The sequence below is a fragment of the Rana temporaria genome, chromosome 3, assembly GCF_905171775.1.
Source record: "Rana temporaria chromosome 3, aRanTem1.1, whole genome shotgun sequence".
Classification (NCBI taxonomy): Eukaryota; Metazoa; Chordata; class Amphibia; order Anura; family Ranidae; genus Rana; species Rana temporaria.
In genome coordinates, this window is record NC_053491.1 from 185741622 (window position 1) to 185766029 (window position 24408).

The following is a 24408-nucleotide window of genomic DNA, read 5'->3' on the forward strand; positions in this document are numbered from 1 at the left end:
TTTGGGCGACAGCAGCACGCATTGCGATTTGCTGCAACTGCAGGGTGATTTACCAAGGCACAATTAAAGTGGTTGTAAACCCCACTTTATGACTTTTACCTACAGGTAAGCCTATAATAAGGCTTACCTGTAGGTATAAAGAATATCTCCTAAACCTGTACGGTTTAGGAGATATTCCCCCCGCAATGCCCCGTTGCAGCGGCGCATGCGCAGCGGGGGTCCTCGGGTAAAGGACCGGCAGCCGCCGGACCTTGCCGAATTGAAGTCTACCGCGCGCATGCGCGGGAGTGATGTCATCGCCGCTCCAGCCAATCACAGCGCTTGAGCGGCGATACCCGGAAGACACGCCGGAGCAAGATGACATCTCGCTCGGCGTGGACCAGGTAAGTTCCTCTCACCTCGTTCCGAGGTAAGTATTTCATAATGAGCTAATATGCGGTGCATACTAGCTCATTATGGCTTTTGCCTTTCAGGTGTAAAAAAAAAAAATGAATCGCGGGTTTACAACCGCTTTAAGGTGCCATTAGAAGTAATGGCATCGCAAATGCATCCCGCTTTTTACAGCGATTTGAAATCGCAGGCCAAATTGTCGTGATTCTGCCCGCGATCAGGTGTGAATGGAGCCTTAAGCAACAGAGCTCCCTAACTGCCTTTTCTGACAGTGGAGGGCCTCCCACTTGGCTTCAGATCAGTGGTAGCCGCTCCATGAGGGGTGCAGGGGTGCAGCCCCCTTAATCCATGCGCCCAGCCCCTAATCTACATGCAGAGCGCGGGACACATTGATTTTAATGTTTTTTTTGTTTTTTTCAGCATGGATGGATGTAGAGAAAAGAAGATTAGAGATTAACAGATACCATTTATGTAGGGAGATTTGTTTCATCTCTATGTATCGCTTGAGACCAGTCACTTCACTGGGTATATGGAAGAGTTTATCTTAATGCATTCATATCCGTAAGGTAAAAAAACACCTTAATACACCGGCTCTGAGAACGATCAACTCTGTTCTCCAAACTTCCCTCTTGTACAGGAGACACTGAGGCCAGTAGAGCGATAGGCTCCAGTTGTCCTTGGTAATATTTATTGGAGGATGAGAAGGAAGCTGTGGAGAAGAGGTTTGGCTTTCCAGGTGCTGTGTATGTCTATGGAGACACACAGCGCTGACCTGTATTGTCTAAATCTTTCCCTATGTCACCATTAACTGCTTGCCGACCAGCGCACGACTATATAGGTCCACAGCATGGCACGGACAGGCAGAAGGACGTATATGTACATCCCCTTTAGGAAGCCGGCATTGTGGGCGCGCATGCCCGCCGGAAGCTCCGTGACTCCGACCGCGGGTACCGCGGACTCGATGCCCCCGCGATCGTGTCTCGGTAAGGAAGAAGGGGGAAATGCTGATGTAAACAAGCATTTCCCCAGACTTCCTAGTGACAGGACAGGGTACACAGCTTCCTGTAATCGGAAGCTGTGATCACTGTCGTGTCACACATAGCCCACCCCCCCTACAGTTAGAACACATCCCTTAACCCTTCAGCGCCACCTAATGGTTAACCCCTTCACTGGCAGTGTCATTTTCACAGTAATCAGTGCATTTTTATAGCATTGATCGCTGTAAAAATGACAATGGTCCCAAAAACGTGTGAAAAGTGTCCGATGAGTCCTCCATACAGTCACAGTAACGTTAAAAATCGCAGATCGCCGCCATTACTTGTAAAAAAATAATAATAATAAAAAATGGCATAATTCTATCCCCTATTTTGTAAATGCTATAACGTTTGCGCAAACAAATCAATAAACGCTTATTGGGATTTTTTTTTTTTTCCAAAAATAAGTAGAAGAATACGTATCGGCCTAAACTGAGGAAAAAAAATTTTTTTTAGATATTTTTTGGGGATATTTATTATAGCAAAAAGTAAAAAATATAGATTTTTTTCTCAAAATTGTCGCTCTATGCTTTTTGTTGGATCGGATCTACATATTCTACTTCTTGATTTTATCTGATTGATGTTGTATCCTCAACAAGTCTACCTGAAAGTTTCCTGGGACTTGTAATTATTCTCTAGTACTCATAGACTATACAGGTGTTTTTTTTTTATTTTTTATATTTTGTTGTTTTTATTCCCTTGTTAGGGTCCTTTCACACTAGCGGACCGTTCGTCCGCTCATTACAAGTCCGTTAACGGACTTGTAATGAATCCCTATGGGAACGCGTCCGTTAGCGGATGGAGCATCCGCTAGCGTTCGCGTCAGTCGGGATCCGCTTTTCTGAACGGAAGAAACCCTATTTTTCTTCCGTTCGGCGGAGCGGAACTGATGCAGACGGACAGATGGTCCGTCTGCATCAGACGGGGACAGCGGAGCAGAGACAGGGGATCCCCGCTGAGCTTTGGCGGACACACAGAGCGGACCCGGAAACGGTCCGCTCCGTGTGAAAGAGCCCTTATTGTCGATGCTTGAATATTGGCCTATGTATACTAACTACTTTTGTCCTTTTTTGGACTTCTTTTCTTTAATAAAAATATTGAAATATAAAATTGTCGCTCTATTTTTATTTATAGCGCAAAAAATAAAAACTGCAGAGGTGATTAAATACCACCAAAAGAAAGCTCTATTTGTGTTTGGGAGCCACGTCGCACGACGCACGCGCAATTGTCAGTTGAAGCAACGCAGTGCCGAATCGCAAAAAGTGACCAGCAAAATTCTCCGGGTCTTAAGTGGTTAAAAAAACTAGGTAGGAATCACGTGAGCATAAAATAAACTAGCAGTACTTCCTCAATCTGCGGGGGGGAAAAACTACTGTAAAAACCCTCGCATTTACATATTCCGATCGCCAGATGGCGCTGTGTGGCAGGCTTGCTGTGCGCAGTGCGCAGTGGGCGCTAGGTGGCAGTGGTGAGATGCGGTGGGCGTGGCGGCGATGACACTATCACATCGCGCTGCAGAGTAGAGCGGTGTCTGTTGGGGTTGGAGCTCATGTTGTGTGTCCGGTACCCTCCGGTGTGACGGCGCAGAGGATCCTTGCTGGGAGCACGGTAAGAGAGCGCCTCTGATAGAATGTGAGCTGTACGGTGTGATCGGGGAAGAGCCATCACCGTGAGACTCCTAATACCATCACATGGCTGTCCTCCACATCCTGTACATCGTATAGGGCTGTCATCCATCTGGGCTCCTATCAGAGCTGTCACTGCTTTGTTTACATCACTGACAGGAGAGGCTACACTGTATACTACACACCATCTCATCTATATTGGTATTGTGGATGAGCAGTCATGTGATGTGTGTTCTGTATATGTAATAATCCAGCAATAAATGTCTCCATCCAGCAAGCAGCTTTCTTGTGATGATGGACTAGCTGTGATTGCAGGCTGTCTGATTAGTAAGTGCTCATTAAATAATCTATACTGTCTGCCTGGGATAGAGAGGTGCCCGCAGATGATCACCGTGCCACTGATTACACATTCACATGCATTCCTCCTAATAGGAATATACAGCAGTGTATGTGCCATCATTTAGTTGGCTCAGGGCGGAAGAATTTCCTTTGCCTCTAGGAGCCAGCTAACAAAGTTAAAAGCCAGTTTGTGCGCTTGCGTGGTGATCTGTAACATGTGTATCGCAATTGACGTTTTATTTCATAGGTGCCCCAACATTTTCATTTGTACGTCTGTATATGGTGAGGGGGGTTATGTACTTGGGTGTAACTTTACTTTTTACAATTAAATAATTTTAGGTGACAGGTTCTCTTACCCTGGGTTCACACTGATGCGATGCGGGAACCAGCGCCATTACAGGGCTGCGAGTGTCATTAACAAAGTTAATGACGCCCCCAGTTTTGTTCACCGATCACAGTGCGAACTTGCATAGGGACCAAATCGCATAGGTGAGAACTCCCATGCGATCCGATTCTGGGGGGGAAAAAAAAACAAGTCCCTGCACTATTTTATGTGCGAATCAAATGCAAGTTCAGCTATACAACTGTGTGGCTGAACTTGCATTGCTCAGTGATAAGGATGAGCTCTGGCGTGTTCGCATAGAACACGTGCAGAACCCGCCAGGAAGTGAGCACGGCGCTGTGCTAATCACAGCCAGGGAGACATTGTCCCGATGCTCGGCTGCAGGGATCCTGAAATGTCTCCCTGGCTGTTATTAGCACAGCGCCGTGCACACTTCCTGGCGGGCTCTGCACGTGTTCTATGCGAACACGCCAGAGCTCATCCTTACTCAGTGATCGCATGTGATCACCACCTGCGGTGCGGGTCTGAATCGCATGCAATCTCTGAGATCGCAGCAGTGTGAACCCAGGCTTAAAGTGGTTGTAAACCCACTTTTTGAAAAAAAATAAAAAAAAATAACTCCTGCTAGACAAAGGCATAATGAGCTAGTACGCACAGCATACTAGCTCACTATGTAATGCTCACCTGGGATCGATGCCCGACATGGCCGGCGACATGTTGTCCCGGAGTTACTTCCGGGTATCGTGGCTGTGATTGGCCGGAGACGCGATGACGTCACGTGCATGCACGTGGAAGCCATCGGTAACGGCAACATTCGCTGAAAGCACCGGCACTGAACATGCAAATACAGGGGATATCTCCTAAACAGTTTAGGTTTAGGAGATATCCAGAGTAGCTACAGGTAACCCTTATTATAGGCTTACCTGTAGCAAAAAGTGTGTTGTAAGGGTTTACAATCGCTTTATAGTGGTTGTAAAGGTTTGCATTTTTTAAAAATAGAAATAACAAACATGTTATATTGACCTGCTCTGTGCAAATGTTTTTCATAGAGCGGCACCGATCCTCCTCTTACCCTGGGGGCACCTGGGGAGCCGCTTACCCTGGGGGCACCTGGGGAGCCGCTTACCCTGGGGGCACCTGGGGAGCCGCTTACCCTGGGGGCACCTGGGGAGCCGCTTACCCTGGGGGCACCTGGGGAGCCGCTTACCCTGGGGGCACCTGGGAAGCCGCTTACCCTGGGGGCACCTGTGCGGACGTGCTCCCGAGTCCCGCTGCTGCATCTACTGACACAGACAGCAGGACTCCGGCTCCTGCCCCCTGCTTTTGTGTCACTGGATTTGACTAACAGCTCAATAGCTCCTGCTACTATCAATCTATCCAATGAGGACAGAGACAGCAGCTCGTGCATATCGCTGGGACGGATGGGTTCAGGTAAGAAAAAAAGGGGGGGGGGACTCTGGGGGCAGCGGTAGCAAAAGTGTTTTTTTTTTTTTTTTTTTTTACCCAGGTGAAAAACCATAAGACTTTACAACTCCTTTAAGGCTGGGTTCACACTGTGTGCGGAGCGGTTCGCAGCAGGAGGTCCGGTGCGTGCCCATTCACCGTTTCAGGTCCGAGTGTATAAAAAAAAAAAAAAAAAAAAAAAACAACCTGCTCAGAACTGCATGTCCAGCCATAGAAATTGTGCATTCCTGCAACAGTGAATGGCCTGACAAAAGCCCAGGTGCCAGGATGCCATTTGTAGTCACCTGGGATTTGTCGAACCCTGGGTTAGCTGAAGCTACTAGAAAGAACAGGTGTATTATTATTATTATACATTTAGGAATTTTTAGTGTTAATACATCATGTGTTATAATAGGAAGTCATGTTGGGCACAATGATTGTACCTGATGTATACACGGGTCAGTATTCTAACAGGCATGTAACATTTTAAAGTGATTGTGTAGGTTTTTTAAAAAAAGAAATAAACGTGTTCATATTGACCTGAATGGTTTTGCACAGAGCAGCCTCGATCCTCCTGTTTTGGGGTCCCTCCGCCAGCGCCCCTCCTCTTCATTGTGTACCACCATAGAAAGCTGCTTCCTGTGGGGGCACACATGCAGATTTGGTCCCGAGCTACACTGTGTGTGTGTCTATTAAAACACACAGTGCAGCATGGCCCCGCCCCTGCTCCGTCATCACTGGATTTGATTGACAGCAGCAGGAGCTCCCACTGCTCTCCCTGGATCCAGTGAGGTGAGAGAGCAGTGGCACAATAAGATAGGCATCGGGTAAGTATATTGGGTGGAGAGCTGCACAGAAACGTTTTTTTTTTTTTTTTACCTTATTGCAGAGAATGCCTTACAACCACTTCCGTTATAGTAAACCTTCAGCTGTTTATAGTTTTACACACAGAGTACTATCATAAACAAAGCTCGGTAAATCATTTATTAAAATGTTCACCCCAGCACTTGCAGTTTACAGTGCTGGTGACACCTTCTCTTTAGTGCTCCTTCCCTGAAATTCCTGTCTTCAAAGGAAAGAGTTAACAGTGGACAGCGCAGTCTACAGCCAGCCGGTCTGTAAGTTTGGAGGAGAGAGGGGATAGGAGGTGCCTTGCTATTCTATGCTATGGGGTCTGTGTCTTTCTATTTCTTGCAAGAGTGACTCCAAAGGGTGCTACAGAGAATGGAGCCACCCTGAAATCGGAACCCTCGGGCATTGATCATAACGCCAGTATAAACTGTAACATGGGCAAGGATTAAAAGATACAGGTTAGTGACTAAATCGGATGTTGAAAGTGCTTAAAAAACGGAGGGTTTAGTATTACTCAATGCCCGAGGGTTCCGATTTCAGGGTGGCTCCATTCTCTGTAGCATCCTATGGAGTCACTCTTGCACGAAATAGAAAGACACAGACCCCATAGCATAGAATAGCAAGGCACCTCTTATCCCCCCCCCCCTTTCTTTTTTTCTTCTTTTTTTGAATAACAAACATGCCTGTACTTACCTGCTCTGTGCAATTGTTTTTCACAGAGCACCCCCAATCCTCTCCTTCTGGGGTCTCCTGACGATGCTCCAGGCCCCTCCTTTTCATTGGTTGCCCCCACAGAAAGCCGATTACCCTGGGGGCACCTGTGCAGGCTCGCTCCCAAGCCCTGCTGCTGCATCCATTGACGCAGACAGAGGGACTCGACCCCGCATCACCGGATTTGATTGACAGCAGCGGGAGTTAATGAGGAGAGAGACGGTGGCTGGAGCAGATGCACGACCGCGCAATTGTCAGTACAATAACGCAGTGCCGTATAGCAAACAAATGGCCTGGTCATGAAGGGGGGTAAATCTTCTTGTGGTCAAGTGGTTATGAAGCATTTCTTCTTCCTCCCCTTTTTTTATTTTTTTGTGGACCTCCATTTCCTGATTCCTCGTTTAGGTGAGGATATGGTAGCAACTCCCCCACTGCCTCCTCTGATGTCTAAGTCACACATCCAAGGAGGCCGTTTTAGTAAGGGGCTTATACTTTTCGTGAGATTCTGTGCATGCACAAAAATGTCACTGGTCTCCAAGTATTAGGGACTGGGTAGAGACCTGCACCCCCATACCTGTAAAGCAAAATCCATAATGAAATACTTAACTTGGAACGAGGTTAGGGGAACTTACCTGGTCCACGCCGAGGGAGATGTCATCTTGCCTCAGCGTGCCTTCCGGGTATCGCCGCTCCAGCGCTGTGATTGGCTGGAGCGGCGATGACGTCACTCCCATGCATGCGCGCTGGAGACTTCTGTCTGGCTGCTGCCGGGCCTTTAGCCGAAGATCCCCGCTGCGCATGCGCCGATGCAGTCAGCGGCGCATTGCGAGGGGAATATCTCTTAAACTGTACAGGGTTAGGAGATATTCTTTATACTAACAGGTAAGCCTTATTATAGGCTTACCTATAAGTGAAAGTGGTAGTACAGAGTTTACTGCCACTTTAAACCTAGGTAGGGTGAAGTTCCTCTTGATAGTGACGATTATTTCTTGACTTCTTATCTTTAAGTAAATTGCCCCATTAACACTTTTAAACTGATCCCTATCTCCTAGGCACCACTCACCTTGTCACATTTACCGTATATACTCGAGTATAAGCTGAGTTTTTCAGCAAATTATTTGTGTTCTTAAAATGCCCTTCTCGGCTTATACTCGAGTCACCCAAACTTGGCACACATGTAGCCCCACTCTTCCTGTACAAGTGTGCAAAAGTTTTTTTGTCTAAGGGACCTACGGCCAGGGAGTACCAATTTTTTAAACCCAGGCACCCCTTCCATAGACTTAGATTTTAAACTGTAATTTCTCTCTTTTGGGGACCTGGTACTGGCTGGTCGTCTACAAGTGTGCAAAGTGTGTTGTCTGGGGGACCTACGGCTGGGGAGCACCGATTTTTATTTATTTTTTTCAAAGCCGAGCACCCTTTCCATAGACTCCCATGTTAAACGTCAGTCTAGTCAGTTACACAGTGAGGCATGCAGATGGACACCTTAGGCTTATACTCGAGTCCATACGTTTTCCCAGTTTTTTGTGGTAAAATTAGATGCCTCGGCTTATATTGGGGTTGCCTTATACTCGAGTATATACGGTAACTTTTCAAACTGCAGAAGTGATTTGGGAGGTATAAACATTAAGGCCTCATTCACACAGGCTTTGACTCACAGCTGTGACAAGAAGCTGGAGTATTTCTGTGGCTGGGTTCACAGGTGAATGCATATAGTTGTAGCCACTTAAAGCTTTTGTCACCCCAACACTTTATATTCCTGATATGTCCCTGCTGTACCATGTACTTGTGTGAGAAAGTATCCTGTTCTGTTTGTGTTGCTTCCTTTACCGCCGCAGTGACTTTCTCCCAAACCTGGACCATAGTACGCATTGGAAGAGTTATCTGCCGGGCACCTTTAGTTCCTCAGTAAACTAAATTGGTAAAAGCAGAGTAGGAGCCCATAATGGCAGCTTCAAGGTTTACCGCGGGATTGGATCTGGTCTGCTTGAACCACCAGCGAACAGTGACCAGCACTGCCGCCCAGTAGTATTTCCTAAAGCACGGTAAAGCTAGCCCATCTCATTTTATCCAGAATCGTGCAGCTCTACCTCATTAGGTTTTAGTAAATCTAAAGGAAAATTGTATAATGTATGGCCAATTTTAGCCTATATAAATTAATGACAGGCTGACAGTGGCTGTAGCTGTCAGCAGGTTCTTGCATTTAATTGCAATTTACTTGTATTTTAAAGTATATGTAAACAAACACTTCATATTTCCCATATGTGACTGCTGTACCGTGTACTTGCATGGAAATGGAAATGGAAAAAAATGTGGATTAGAGATCACCAAGAAACCTTATAAAGGAACACCATGGACTTATAAATCAACTTTATTGAATATGGTTAAAAAGAATTGGTGCAAAAAATCGACCACTGATGCAAAAATATGACAACGTTGTCAAACAACGCACATCTGCCAGCAGTCTGGAGAAGGGAGGAGCAGCGCAGCGCTGCGGTGTGTGAAACTGTATAGAGAGAGAGAGAGAGAGAGAGAGAGAGGAGCTGTCAAAATTGAGGTTGGATGTCGGGGGCGGGACCCAGCTATCTAACACCAGCCAATGGGATCTGGGTTGGCTGCTACGTGTATGTGTGTCTCCACCCCTTTCTTAAACAGCCCAATCATTGGCTGGATAGCTGCTGGGTCCCGCCCACCTCCGACATGATGCTGAATTTTCTCCCTCTCCCTCCAATTAGTACCATTGGCCTCATGTATCGGCCGCCCCGATTTCTAAATATCGGCATTGGCCAGAGAAAACCCCATATCGTTCGACCTCTAGTCATCAGAGTTGCGTGGTGACATCACGCTGACCGATTTCGTCTGCCATCAGCTAACTTCTTTAGAGTGTATTCTGTTCTTTTTGTGTTGTTTGACCACACTAAGCATGAGAACTCAGCATGGTCAGTTTTCTTACTGTACTGGGAACTCAGCCTGATCTCCCAATGGCCAGACTTGTCCTGACACAGTTCTCTTACACAGCTATTCACTGGGAAGATCAATGTTCTGCTGGTTCTCATTTTCAGCTTTTATGCATCTGAGAACTGAGGCAATCACTGGAAACATTTTTTTTTATAGTGTGTGTGTGTGTGTGTGTGTGTGTGTTTTTCATTTCTGTTTCATATTGGGTTCTTTTACAAGGTGAAAGTTTACATATACTTTGTAATTGCCCCTGGACACAAGTAGTTTGCATCCCGTGGTGTTCAGATGTTCTCACACCTGGAATGAATATGATGAACACCTCCAGACAGCTTTTTCTGCTGTCAGTCTGTCATTGCTTTGTACAGGTTGTGGCTGCAACTATTGAAAATAACAAACATGTTAGACTTGCCTGCTCTGTGTAATGGTTTTGCACAGAGCAGCCCAGATCCTTCTCTTCTTGGGTCCCTCGCCGGCGTTCCTTCTGCTATGTGCCCCCACAGCAAGTAGTTTGCTATGGGGATACCCGAGCCATGTGTCCACTCAAATACGGAGCTGTAGTTTGGCCCCACCTCCTTTTTGTTCATTGGCTTACTGACTTTGAGAGCGGTGGGAGCCAATTGCACTGCACTGCTGTCTCCACCAATGAGGATGGAGAGTCACTCGAAAGTTCCGCCCCCTCCTCCTTTTCCCACTGCCGGACCATTCAGAAAGTGCTTCGTTCATGCGCAGTAAAGAACTGGTCAGCTTCACTGTCGGTTTCCCGTGCCACGAATGGTGGCGTCGGCACCCGAGAGCCAATGGAAACATCAGCTGGGGTGCCGACATTGCTGGATTCCTGGACTGGTAAGTGTCCTAATATCTAAAGTCAGCTGCAGTATTAATATTTTGCTGGGGGTGAGTGCATCTCCACTTTAAGGTAATGAACGTTTTACTTTTGCCACCACTTTAAACTGATTATTAGGCATAAAACTTGCATTGTGTGCAAAAATAAATAAATAAATAATTGGGCAGAGTGAAAGGGTTAATAACTTGCGTTTAGCCAATAAAGGGTACCACTTTACCTCCAAACTTTCTGCTCTTAGCACTTTTTTTATTATAAAGGGTCTCCTATACTCAGCCTTTTAAATATTTTTATCTCTGATTGCTTTTCTTTATGTAGACGGAATGACTAATTCATAATGTCGCTTCGTATGTTAATGTACATATCTCCTGGCAAAGCACTATGCCCATCAGCCTGACTAGTGCTGCTTATTGGAATATTGGTGAATAGACTAATCTTAGCAGAGGAATGACTGTCCCATATTACTTTTGTCCGTCATAAGAGAAATATGTGGGCTTCCATTTAATTGGTTGTCTGGCTGTCATGCTGTTGCTTTGATGTAATTACCCTGGTGGTGGTTCTTAGACATTCATCTGTATCCTACTTCTCCTGGGTCTATGAATAAACTATAGACGCCTGTGCTAGTGTCCGTTTGTCCCCATAAGAGCAAGAACAAGTACTCTAGCTCGTTCAATAACGCCGCTCTCTGCCTCTGTCGTACATTGCTCTGATGGAGTGTCGGGGGTCTTCTCTAGATGATTTGCAGACGCACTGGGGAGAGGCTGCTTAAGACCTACAGGTATGTCTTAGAAATAAAGTGTTACTAAATCCGCAACTGTAAAATCTAGAGGCACAATCCAATTGAAATTTTGGTGCCGAAACCAAAAATTCAGGATGCATTTCTAAAAAAATATATATATATATATATATATATATATATATATATATATATATATATATATATATATATATATATAATATATATATATATTATTTTATATTTTATATTTTATATTTATTTACACATTTTCGTATGTGTATTTGTCTTTTTACTATCATAAATTTTTTTTTTTTTTTTTACAGTAAAAGTTTTTTAGTTTTTGAAGACAGACGACAACAACATACACACAATAATGACAGTGCAAAGATGACAAAACTAATGCATAGAATCATACTTAAACAGCATAGACATAGCACAGTCCTGGTGGGGTGTTAGGTCAGCAATACCTACAATGGGACACACAATACGGACAAGAAAATCGCCAGTCAAGGGGCGGACACCACAAGGGCGTCACTCGGTCGTCATTCCCGCACCGTCACGGCCCCCCCCCCCCCAACGGGGGGGGGAGGGAGGGGGGAAAACCACATGATGGAAGGCGGGAGGGGAGGGAAGAAAGGGGGAAAAAAAAGGGGGGGGGGAAGGGAAACCCCAGCCGCCCACAGCACCTCAGTGATCAGGACGCATTATAAAGGGAATTATCAGGAGTCACCAGATGAGTCAATCCATTTTGACCAGATTTTTTCAAATTTTGCTGGACAATTCCTGCTCTCGTACGTCAACCTATATAGTGGGAGCACTCTGTTGATCGTGGCCAGCCAGGAGGACACAGTGGGGAGGTCAGAGCCCCGCCATCACTATCATAAATTTTTAATGAATATTAATTGTCGGCTATTTTTTGCACTTTTTTTTTGTGCAAGAAAAATGCATTGAAAATGTAGCTAGAACGCATCATTCATACACCTGTGTTGTGGATGCTGGTTTCGAGTCACACGATCTATGCAAAACGCACCGTTAAATCGCGGTAAAATCGCACATTCATCGGCACCTTTTTCTCTATTAACAAAATACCCGAAAACACAATTTTCGGCAAATATGTTTCGGTACATCTCTAGTAAAATCAGTTTGTATATGCAGTAAAGCATGTCTGTTATACTCACTGTGAAACCTAAGGAGTTAACGCTGTGCATTGTGTAAAAAGGCTGTTCGAAGAAAGGATCAATTATTTTTCCCTTCTTTTAATGTCCCCAATCTATCTCCTGATAGTACAGAGCCTTTTAGGAGGGTGCATGTGATCAGCACAGGGCCAATCTGTACTGTCCAGGCAGATGGTCAGGTGTCTTGCAGCCTCGTAGGATAATCAGGGGAGAATGAAAACTCCTCCTACAAGCTTTAACTAGACACTCATAGAAGTTCTAAGACTGCTACTGTGTTTCCCCGAAAATAAGACCTTCCCCCGAAAATAAGACCTAGTGCTATTTTTCAGGAGGGCTGCAATATAAGCCCTACCCCAAAAATAAGCCCTAGTTTAAAATGCTTGTAAAATCCTATAATTTATTACAGTAGTATATATTGTACATTGTGTTTCTGTAATATAAATGAAGGGAAGAGAGCTCCGGCGGGTCGCAGAAGCACAAAGCAAAACTATAATAAAAGTATTTGGCACAATTTTATTACAGAAGCACACACGTTATACATTATATACTACTGTAATAGAGTAGATTATAGGATTTTACAAGCATTTTAACTCGGTTCACACTGGGGATTTCTGTTGGGCAGGGAGAGAGGACAGCACATTACATGGTAAGACCTACCCTGAAAATAAGCCCTACTGTGCCTTTTGTTGCCAAAATTAATATAAGACCCGGGCTTATTTTTGGGGAAACCTAGTATATACTGCTGATGAGAAAAGGTTTTTAGCGGTTTATATGAAGTAAAATAATTGCATTTCTGTGTACTGTGGGAGACCAGATATAGTGAATGCAGGGTCCTGGGTTTAGTAACACTTTAACCACTTCCCGCCCAGCCTATAGCAGAATGACGGCCGGGAAGTGGTTCAGTTATCTTTATTGGGCATTATATGACGTCTAGCAGGATAAGCCGTGATCCCGTGGCGATCAATGGGGTGTCAGTCTAACACCGCATCTCTGAACTAGGTAAAGAGCCTCTGACAGAGGCTCTTTACTATGTGATCAGCTGTGTCCAATCACAGTATAAACAGGAGCCCGCAATGTCGGCACCCCAGCCTATCTTCGGATAGATTCCTGATGCCGCCGCCACCATTCCTGGTAAGGGAACCTGGTAGTGAAGCCTTTTCGGCTTCATTGCTGGTTTCCTACTGCCAATGCGTGAAGTGTGCTACACTTTCTACTTGGCCTGGCTAAGGAGGAGGGGGGCCGAACTTCCAGGAGATCAGGCTGCCGGAGGTGGGGAAGGGGACCTGTCAAAAACGGAAGGGGGAGTTTTTGGGTGGAATTCTGCTTTAACGCATTCCTTAAATACAGGGGTCGACAATATCCGGGCGCCAGGTCGCACTTGCGACCAGAAATTGTGACCTGGCGCCCGCAGCGGCTGGTAATTGAGGCCTACAAGTCCGCGAAGCCGCAGCCTCAATTACCGGGCCGCCGCGGGGCCGCCGCGGGCCAGCCGCGATCGAGCGGCGGGGGAGCACGAAGGCACAGGATCCTGTGTCTCCGTGCGCCCCCATTTCCCCCGCCGCGGGTCTGCGACAAACGGTAATTGAGGCCGCGGCCTTGTGAAGTTCCAAGCTCTTCCTTCTGTGAGCTGGCGCCATCTGGTGGTGGCCGTTTGGTATTACAAGTTAAACAGCAATTGTAATGTAATTTTTCACTGCCATCTCCTTCCCTATAATTAGAACCCCCAAACATTATATATATTTTTTATTCTAACACCCTAGAGAATAAAATGGCGATCGTTGCAATACTTTGTGTCGCGCAGCGGTCTTACAAGCGCACTTTTTTGAGAAAAAAATACAATTTTTTTTTTAATTAAAAAATAAAACAGTAAAGTTATCCCAATTTTTTTTTTTTATATTGTGAAAGATGTAACTCCGAGTAAATTGATACCCAACATGTCATGCTTCAAAATTGCGTCCGCTCGTGGAATGGCGTCAAACTTTTACCCTTTAAAATCTCCATAGGCGACGTTGAAAAAAATCTACAGGTTGCATGTTTTGAGTTCGAGGAGGTCTAGGGCTAGAATTATTGCTCTCGCTCTAACGATAGCGGTGATACCTCACTTGTGGTTTGAATACCGTTTTACATATGCGGGCGCTACTAACGTATGTGTTCGCTTCTGCGCGCAAACTCGTCGGGACGTGGCGCATTTTCTGGCTCCTAACTTTTTTAGCTGGCTCCTAGATTCCAAGCAAATTTGTCAAGCCTTGCCTAAATATGTTCCTGAGCTCAATCTTAATCTAGCGCTGTGCCTGGTGCAGCGGTACTACACTCCCTCCCCCCCTCCTCACAGGCACTGATCCATTGGCTCCTGCTGCTGTCAATCTACTCCTGTGAGTAGGGAGCGGGGGGGGGGGGGGGTTGTGGCTGAGCCGCACTGTGTGTTTCAATATAATATGTTCATTATTAAAAAAAATAAAAATTCTAAAATGTTGTAAGCACATAAGTTCGGCGTCAATGTCGGTCATCTAGGTAAAGATGCACTTTAAGGCGCTTTTGCTTGTGTTTCTGCCGATAGTTGTAATGTGTTCTGGGTGTTCATCCTTCATAAAGATGATCGATGTTTTCTCTTGCTTATAATTGCAGCAAAATAAACGTCAGCCTCCTAGCGTGTCGGTGATCTATGCTTTGTAGAAGGACGCTAGGACCTTGCATTTCCTCATTTTCCTGTGTGCTGTTTAATATAAACAAGAGGATGTGTACATAAACAAATCCCTGTCATAGAGAAGTGTAGGCCGACAAATAGCTCAGGAGCCCGGCCCTCATGTACATGGCTATTGTTTAAAGCAACAGTACACATGGAAAACACCCAGTTATGTCCGCATCAAAACATTCTTCAATGTATATTTAAATGAAATAATACCTCATTCTGTCTTCGTATGAGCTTCCTGCCCAATGGAGACTGGAGGAGGCTTCTGCCTTTTTGGTGTTGAAACAAGTCACGAGGAGGCGACATATCACTTCCTCGCCATCTGTTGGCACCCTCTGAAAAACGATCCACTATCCTTGCATATTTAGGTTCCGAATTTAGCAGTTTGCCTTCATTTTTACCTTATTTTACCCTATGACTGAAGCATTTCAGCAAGAAGCTGCACAGCATTTGACCAGCAGTTTTCTTGAAGTTTTCTTGAAGCCCTTAACCCTTTTGCTGCCATAGCAGCAGAGGGTTCTACACACCGGCTTTCGTGACTGCTGGATCATCTGTTTGCTGATCTCTGTGTAAAAAATAAAAGTCCCTTCCGGTGTCTGTGGTGGTCCTTCTACCTGTCAAATTCTGTATGTCGCATTAAAGCAGTGTTTCTCAATTCCAGTCCTCAGGCCCCCCCAACAGGTCAGGTTTTCAGCATTTCCATTATTTTGCACAGGTGATTTGATCAGTATCACTGCCTTAGTAATCACCACAGCCTTTTCATCTGAGGGAAGTCCTGAAAACCTGACCTGTTGGGGGGGCCTGAGGACTGGAATTGAGAAACACTGCATTAAAGTGATTTGTAAAGGCTCTTTTATTTAAAAAAACAAACAAACATGTTATACTTTCCACCTCTTTGCAGTGGATTTGCACAGAGCAGCCCGGATCCTCCTCTTCTCAGGTCCCTCTTCGCTGCTCCTAGCCCCTATACATTCTGACACATAACCCCCCGACCTGGCCTCGCCTCCTCTCTCCCCCTGATTGGCTGGCTGACTGACTTTGACAGCTGCTGGAGCCAATGGCGCAGCTGCTCTGGCTTAGCCAATCAGGAGGCGTTTCCTGGATGGCTGAGGGGATCGTGGACATCTGTAGAGAGAGATGGGGCTCTGGTAGGTAATTAGGGGGGCGCTACACACAAGTTTTTTTTTTTTTTTTATTATAATGCACAAGGATAAAAAAACCTTCTGCCTTTACGACTCCTTAGGCTCCATTCACACCTCCGCGCCGCGCCGCGTACTTTGCTGTAACTTTGAGTAACTTTTTTTTTTTTTTTTTTTGCTGTATTAGTTTTTGCACGTTCTTTTAGTTATTCACACTCAATGGGGTAGATTCACGTACCTTTAGGCGGGCGTAGCGTATCTCCTATACGCTACGCCGCCGTAACTTTGAGAGGCGAGTTTGGTATTTTCAAAGATTTTGCGGCCGAAGTTACGGCGGCGTAGCGTATTAGGGCCGGCGTAAGCCCGCCTAATTCAAATGTTAAAGCTGTGGGCGTGTTTTATGTATATTAACTGTGACCCCACGTAAATGACGTTTCGATCGAACGGCGCATGCGCCGTCCGTGGACGTATCCCAGTGCGCATGCTCCAAATGACGTCGGCAAATCGTCATGCTTTCGACGTGAACGTGAATTACGGCCAGCCCCATTCACGGACGAGTTGCGCAAACGACGTAAAATTTGAAAAATTTGACGCGGTTCTGACGTCCATACCTAACATTGGCTGCGCCATGTTTTTGGTGGTTTATCTTTACACCTGAATACCCCTTACGTAAACGGCATATCTTTACTGCGACGGCCGAGCGTACGTTCGTGAATAGGCGTATCTAGCCGATTTACATATTCTAGGCTTAAATTGGCGTACAGGCCCCTAGCGGCCAGAGTAAATATGCAGTTAAGATACGACGGCATAGGAGACTTACGCCGGTCGTATCTTAGCAATATTTAAGCGTATATTTAAGCAGTTTGAGAATACGCTTAAATATACAACGGCAGGGATTCGGACTTACGATGGCGTATCTACTGATACGCCCGTCGTAAGTCTAAGCCCCTGCCGCCAGAGGGCTGGAAACACATTTCCCTCTATGGAGATGGTTCACATCTCCACACCTGACGCCTGCCGCCTGAAAAAAGGTCCCGGACCTTTTTTTCAGGCGTCTTTCGGCGTTCGGCTAGGAGATGGGAAGCATCTCCATAGAGGGTCAATCTGGGGCACATCTAGGCGGACAATACCGGCGTTTTGTCGCCGCACATCGCGGTACAAAACGCCGCTATTTGTACCGCGATTTGCGGCGACAAAACGCGGCGATTTCGTCCGCCTAGATGTGAATGGAGCCTTAGTGAATCTACCCCAATGTTTTTATAATTTGTCTGTCAAGCTTCAGGGTCCTTTCACATGAGTTCTGTCCAGTAAACAAATGCTACGGAATCAGAGCAGAATAGGATGAACGTTACCTGCATGCCCATTCAGTTTTTTCCCATTTTGGCAGTGGACTTTTCTGGCATGGTATTAGATCTATGGGCGACTGGATGAAAATGTTTTTGCATCCATTTATATCAAACTACCTCTCATATGTCATCATGTTTAGGTCTACAAAAATGAAGTCCTGATCAGAAAGACTGATTGAAAGAACCCTTCAAAAAAAAAGTAGCTATGTCTGTACTTCTCTTATGGGTCATAGGAGTGCAGTTCGTTCCGCACTCCTATGACCAGTGCGGCTGAAGTCACAGAGCAGTCCAGACTCTGAGGAGACCCCGACTATATGGCCAAGTCAACCCAGAACCCTGTACCGGCATCTGGCTCAGTCTCCCAGCGAGCTGCTAGGAGCCTGAGCCAGCTGCTCCCCGCCGGGGGGTGGGGGAGGCGGCGACAGAGCAGAGAGTTGCCGACTGACAGCTCCCCAGATCTCTGCTCACAGAATGCAGAGGACTGAGCGATCAGTGGTCTTTGATTACTCAGTTCTCACTGTAGATGGTGGGGGGGGGGGGGGGGCGGGGACAGATGCAGCATGGGATCGCTGCTGCATCCACCTAGGTGAGTATAATTCGATTTATTTTTTTCCAAATCCCAAACTTCTTCTTCTTTTTTTTTTCTTTTTTTAACCCTTTTTTTTATATATCCGCTGCAGCAGGCTATATATGAGATTTCTTTGCAGTACTGGGACGACAGAACTAGAATGCATATATCATTGTCTGATACATTCCGTAACAAACGTTCTAAACTTAAAGTGTTACTAAACTCAACAGTAATACCAGTCTGTGTATGCAGTAAACAAAATAATTCACGAAAATATAGGCATTAGTGACTCATCCAAGGCAGTCAGAGGTAGGTGACAAAAAGCAATCCTGCATTAGTCACACTAACCAAATCATCTTATCCGATTTGATGGTAGTCCTAGATATAATATTAAATACTACTCTGCATTCCTCTGAATTAATACTGCATATCAAAACCTGGGAGAGAAAGAATTGGTCAGAAAGGAATACGGATAAATATGACTGCAATTTATTAATTATCCACATAAAAACACATTAAATAACACAAAAAGTGCCAGTATCTCCACAGCACTGGTAAAATTAGACGTTAGTCTAAACAAGGACGGGTGGCCACCACAGCCATACACACAGCTTACATACATGTATATGCAGTAAAGCATGCTTGGTATACTCCCTGTGGAAATTAAGGGGTTTATTCTCTGCATTTTGTAAAAAAAAAAAAAAAAAGGCAGTTTGATCAAGTCCTCTGTGATCCTCCCCTTCTTCCACTGTTCCCAATCCATCTGCTGGTAGAACAGAGCCTTGGGGGGAAAACTGCACATGCTTAGTTCGGTGTGTAATTATAGAGTGTGTTGTTTTTTTTTCTTTAAAGAATGCATGTGATTAGCACAGGGCCAATCAGCACTGTCCAGACATGGGGTCAGGGTACCTGCAGCCTCATAGGATAATCATGGGATAATGAAAACTCCCTCCTACAAGCTTCAACCAGACACTGATAGAAGTCACAAGACTGCTTATGAGAAAAGGGGTTCAGCAGTTTATATTTACTAAACTAATTGCATTTCCATGTTCTGTGTATTGTGGGAGACCATATATAGGGAACGTAGGGTACTGGGTTTAGTAACACTTTAAATCAGAAGTACAGTCCACTGGATGGCACAGCTCTTACTATATAATAATAATATACTTTCATGCTTACCTAGGATAATGACCTTCTCCAGCACTGACTGGTCCAGGCTCTGTCACCACTTTGTACCCTGCTGCCATCTTCACCACCACTACTTCTGATAATGTAACTTGTTCACATGCACATTGGCGTTGCATCATCCCTAGAACCTGGCTCTATTCTCTGTATCTGACGGATAGCCGAAATGAACACATAGGGGTACACTGTGCTGCATATGCATCGTACAGTGTATGCAGAAAATACAAATTCTAGGGCAGCCATTCTCGGCCAGGGTTCCTCCAGAGGTGGCTAAGGGTTCCTTGAGCTGCGGCTAACTGACCTATCATGTGATGGTGCCTGCTTAGTTCCAGGTCCAACACCATTTGACAGAGCCAGAGCCATGTCTGTAAAGGGAGTATTCTTCCCACTGTCCACCACCAACGGAGGGGGCACATTCCTAAACACCACTAATGGACTACTTTTAGCAGGTGTTCCCTGAGACCTGAAAATTATTGCAAGGGTTACTTTGGGGTAAAAATGTTGAGAAAGGTTGTTCTAGGGGGAAAGAGGACGTTTTTTTCGGGCAGAAGACTTTGCATGGAAAAAAAAAAAATATATAATTTTTTTTTTTTTTTAAGCTATTGTTTGAAACTCCACTCAGATCTGACATTTTAGTCTTGAATGGGCACCAGTAGGTTGAATAATCATCACACAATTCATGCTTGTTAGAGACTATATGGCTCTGCTTTACCCACAGGGGTATTTGTGCTGCTCTCTTCCAGCAGGATTCCACAGTCTTCTATTACACATTACAGATAATCCATCTGGGAACTATGACATGATCCTTTGGTTCTGCAGGGACTGTGCCAGTAGCATGGAGCTGGGAATAGTTCATTATTGGAGCTTCAGAATGAAGAAGCCAGTTTTCCATTTAACTTGCCATCAGCCATACAAAGCTAAAAGATAACATTTGGGTTGAGTTGGTCTGCAACTGTTTACATTGTATTTACTGGCAGGAGTGATGAAAGTGAAAGTAATAATGGTATTTTTACATAGAAGAATGATGCAAGTGCAGCAACATTGGATACATTGCCTAATAAATTACTGCTATTTGGCTCGATCTTGTAATGCAGATGGTACAGTTTTACGAGGGTTCTTCAAAAAGTTTACGCACTTCTTCTTCCTTTTTTTTTTTTTTCTTTATAAGACATGCAACCATCTTTACCACAGCATGACAATAAATTGCAAGGTCAGGCTTGCCAGATAAACTAGTCACATGACACTCAGACAAGACCAATTACTACTTCTCCTGCCTTCGCTGTTTCCGATAAAAGTTTGGAAACTTTTTTAAGACCGGACGTATATAGTTGATGAATAAAGCTGACCATGCGATAGTTAAAAAAAAAAAATATATATATATATATATATATATATATATATATATATATATTTTAAAGTGCATGCTTACGATTACTCTGATAATAAGATGACATGGGGTAATATATATATTTTAAAGGAATGAAATGTGTCTGCCTTTTTATTTTTATTTTTATTCTCACTTACTAATATACTCAAGCAGAAAATATTATATACTGTGTATAAAGGACCATCATTTTATTAAAGTGGAGCTCCCCCCCTCCAAAATCTAAAAGACAGCAGCTACAAATACTGTAGCTGCTGTCTTTTTTAATATTAGGACACTTGCCTGTCCTGGAATCCAGCGATGTCGGCACCCCAGCCAATGTTTCGATCGGATCTTGGGTGCCACCACCGCCATTTGTAGTAAGGGAACCCCCGGCAGTGAAACCCTTCACAGCCGGTTCCCTATTGCGCATCTTAGAAGCGCGCTGCACTTTCTGAATGGCCCGACGGTGGGGGAAGGAGGAGCGGGGCTGAACTTTTGGGGATCTTGGCATGGCGAGATCTCTCGGGAGTGGGGACGGGTACCTGTTAAAACTGGATACAGGTCCCCCCTCCCCCCAAAAGGTGCCAAATGTACACCAGAGGGGAGGAGGAGACTGGTGAGCAGAGCTTCCACTTTTGAGTGGAACTCCATTTTAAGACCCAGTTAAAGTGGAGTTCCACCCTGAATTTTTTTTTTTTTTTTTATACTTACCAGGTATAGCGGTTGCTATGCGGAAGTCCATAATCTGCCTCTTCATCGTCCGCGCTGGGTCTTCTTTCTCTGTCCTAGTCACGGTGTCTTCTGGTGAATGGGGCACGCTGCCTTCTGGGAACTGTGTGTATCCCAGAGAGCAGCCGGCCCATTCACAAAGAGCCGCGCGGCTCGCGCATGCGCAGTGAAGCACGGCTTCACTGCCTGTTTTCCTTACTGAGGATGGTGGCGCCGGGAGCTGCTAGGATCGAGGGATTGGCCTCGCTGGGGGGGGGGGGGGATCGGCCGACGGGGGGGTGGCTGACATCACGGGCGAGTAGGACAGGCAAGTGTCCTTATTAAAAGTCAGCAGCTAGAGTGTTTTGTAGCTGCTGACTTAAAAAAAAAACAAAAAAAAAAAACAATGCCAGTGGAACCCTCCTTTAAAGGACCCGAGATGGGGATAGTAGTTATAATCATTTACTTGCCTGTTCTGTGCAGTTGTTTAGCATAGAGCAGCCCCGATCCGCCTCTTCTTGGGTCCCTTGCCGGTGCTCCTGCCCCACCCCCCAGCTGAGTGCCTGAGAGCAAGCCGCTTGCTATGGGAACACTCGTGTATGCCTGCTCCCGAGCTGCCGCTGTGTGTTCATAGGACACACAGAACGTGGCTCACCTCAGCTCCCTCCTCACTGGCTGTGATTGACAATGGTTGCCTCTGCTGTGTCTCAGCCAATGAGGCAGAGACCCGCTGCTCTCATGCACATTGCTGGATCGAGAAGAGGCTCAGGTATGTATTGGGCGAGCTGTGGGGGAAGCTGCATACAGAAGGTTATTTACCTTCATGCATAGAATGCATGAAGATAAAAAAAATCTTCAGCATTTACAACAACATAAACAGCAGTTTCTAAGGCTTTTGTTTTCGCTCCGAGACCATCTGAAGGGCTCCAAGACTTGGAAAGTAACATAAAAATATTTGATCTTTACTTTTTAATTTGAAAAACCCTATGGGGAATTATAAAGTAATGAATGTAACATTCACCAAACATTCCATGGTCAATCTGACAGTGAACAACGATCTTCCCCCTCTGAGCTATTGTTCTGACATGGGGGTGGCCCCCATGCCAGTACACTCTAGTCACACGCTTAGCCATTGGCTGAGAGCGCTGATCGGGAGCTGGACGACTGCTGGTTTTTCAGCATGGACATCCAATAGAAGCCAGTCCGGCTGGCATACACACGGCCCCAATGTTTGATTTTTTTTTTTTATTGAACTGGCTGATGTCGGCCTGCATTCAGCTCTTGTGTACAGGGCTATAGGCTCTTGGCACTCACTAAATCCCTTTTGAAAAAAAGACCCTTGGCCTATTTCCACCACCTTCCTGCAGCTCCTCATTATCCTAAATATAGCTCAGTATTTCTACTGACCAACAGCAAATGGCTAGTTTTTACAAATGGCCTTGCAAGTGTAAATAATACCAAAGAAGCTGGTGATCATCTCCTGCCATAGGAACAGAGATATAGTGACATGTGTCACTATAACACTAACCGCAGTCTTATATGTATATTTATACAGTGCATCCAAAAATGTATTTACAGCGCTAAACTTTTTTCACATTTTGTTATGTTACAGCCTTATTCCAAAATGGAATAAATTCATTATTTTCCTCAAAATTCTACAAACAATACTCCATAATGACAACGTGAAATAAGGTTGTTTTGAGATCTTTGCAAACTTATTAAAAATAAAATGAAAAAGATCCCATGTACATAAAGTATTCACAGCCTTTGCTCAATAAAACTCAATACTTTGTTGAAGCACCTTTGGCACCAATTGCAGCCTCAAGTCTTTTTGAGTATGATGCTACAGGCTTGGCACACCTATTTTTGGGCAGTTTCTCACAGTCTTCTTTGCAGGGCATCTCAAGCTCCATGAGGTTGGATGCGGAGCATCGGTTTTCAGATCTCAGATTCAAGTCTGGGATCTGGCTGGGCCACTCAAGGACATTCACGAAGTTGTCCCATGGCTTAGGGTCGTTGTCCTGTTAGAAAATGAACCTTTGCTCCAGTCTGAGGTTCAAAGTGCTGTGGAACATGTTTTCATCAAGGATGTCTCTGTACATTGCTGCATTCATCTTTTCTTGGATCCTGACTGGTCTCACAGTTCCCGCCGCTGCAAAACATCCCCATAGCATGATTCTGCCACCACCATGCTTCACTGTAGGGATGGTATTGGCCAAGTGATCAGCGGTGCCTGGTTTCCTCCAGACATGACGCTTGCCATTTAGGCCAAAGAGTTCAATCTGTGTTTCATCAGACCAGAGAATTTTGTTTCTCATGGTCTGAGAGTCCTTTGGGTGCCTTTTGGCAAACTCCTGTCGGGCTGTTATGTGCCTTTTACTAAGGAGTGGCTTTTGTCTGGCCACTCTACCATACAGGCCTGATTGGTGGAGTGCTGCAGAGATGGTTTTTCTGGAAGGTTCTGTCTCCACAGAAACGATAGAGCTCTGTCAGAGTGAACATCTGGTTCTTGGTCACCTCCCTGACTAAGGCCCTTCTCCCCTGTTCGCTCAGTTTTGGCCGGGCGGCCCGCTCTAGGAAGAACCCTGGTGGTTCCAAATTTCTTCTATTTACGGATGATTAAGGCAACTGTACTCATTGGGGACCTTCAATGCTGCAGACATTTTTCTTTACCCTTCCCCAGATCCTCGATGCAATAAGGAGGGTTGAATGGAGCGTTGGCAGGGGCTAATGATGAGATAAGTAAACGATGATAATAATAATAGTAAGAGTCCAGTTATTGTTTGGAAGCCTAGTCCATTTCCTTCTGAATCTGATCAAGCTGCACCCCCTGTTCTCAAGCATATGACGATTCCTCCTGACGCGCCACTGGAATCGAGGACATCCAGGACAGCTGACATGCACTGTTAACTGGGACCTTACAGGCGTGTGCCTTTTTTAAATCGTGTCCACTGAAT

General features: G+C 45.3%; 1 protein-coding gene across 2 annotated transcripts in view; it reads left to right on the forward strand.

The window, feature by feature from the left end:
- The first annotated feature begins 2918 nt into the window (after positions 1-2918).
- Positions 2919-24408, forward strand: part of OSBPL8 (oxysterol binding protein like 8) — a 356358-nt gene continuing 334868 nt past the window's right edge. Inside the window, exon 1 of one of the 2 annotated variants that reach the window (XM_040343960.1) lies at positions 2919-3032. The gene's annotated coding sequence lies outside the window, so the exon portion shown is untranslated. The remainder of the gene's footprint in view (positions 3033-24408) is intronic. The other variant, XM_040343961.1, reaches the window with a different exon arrangement.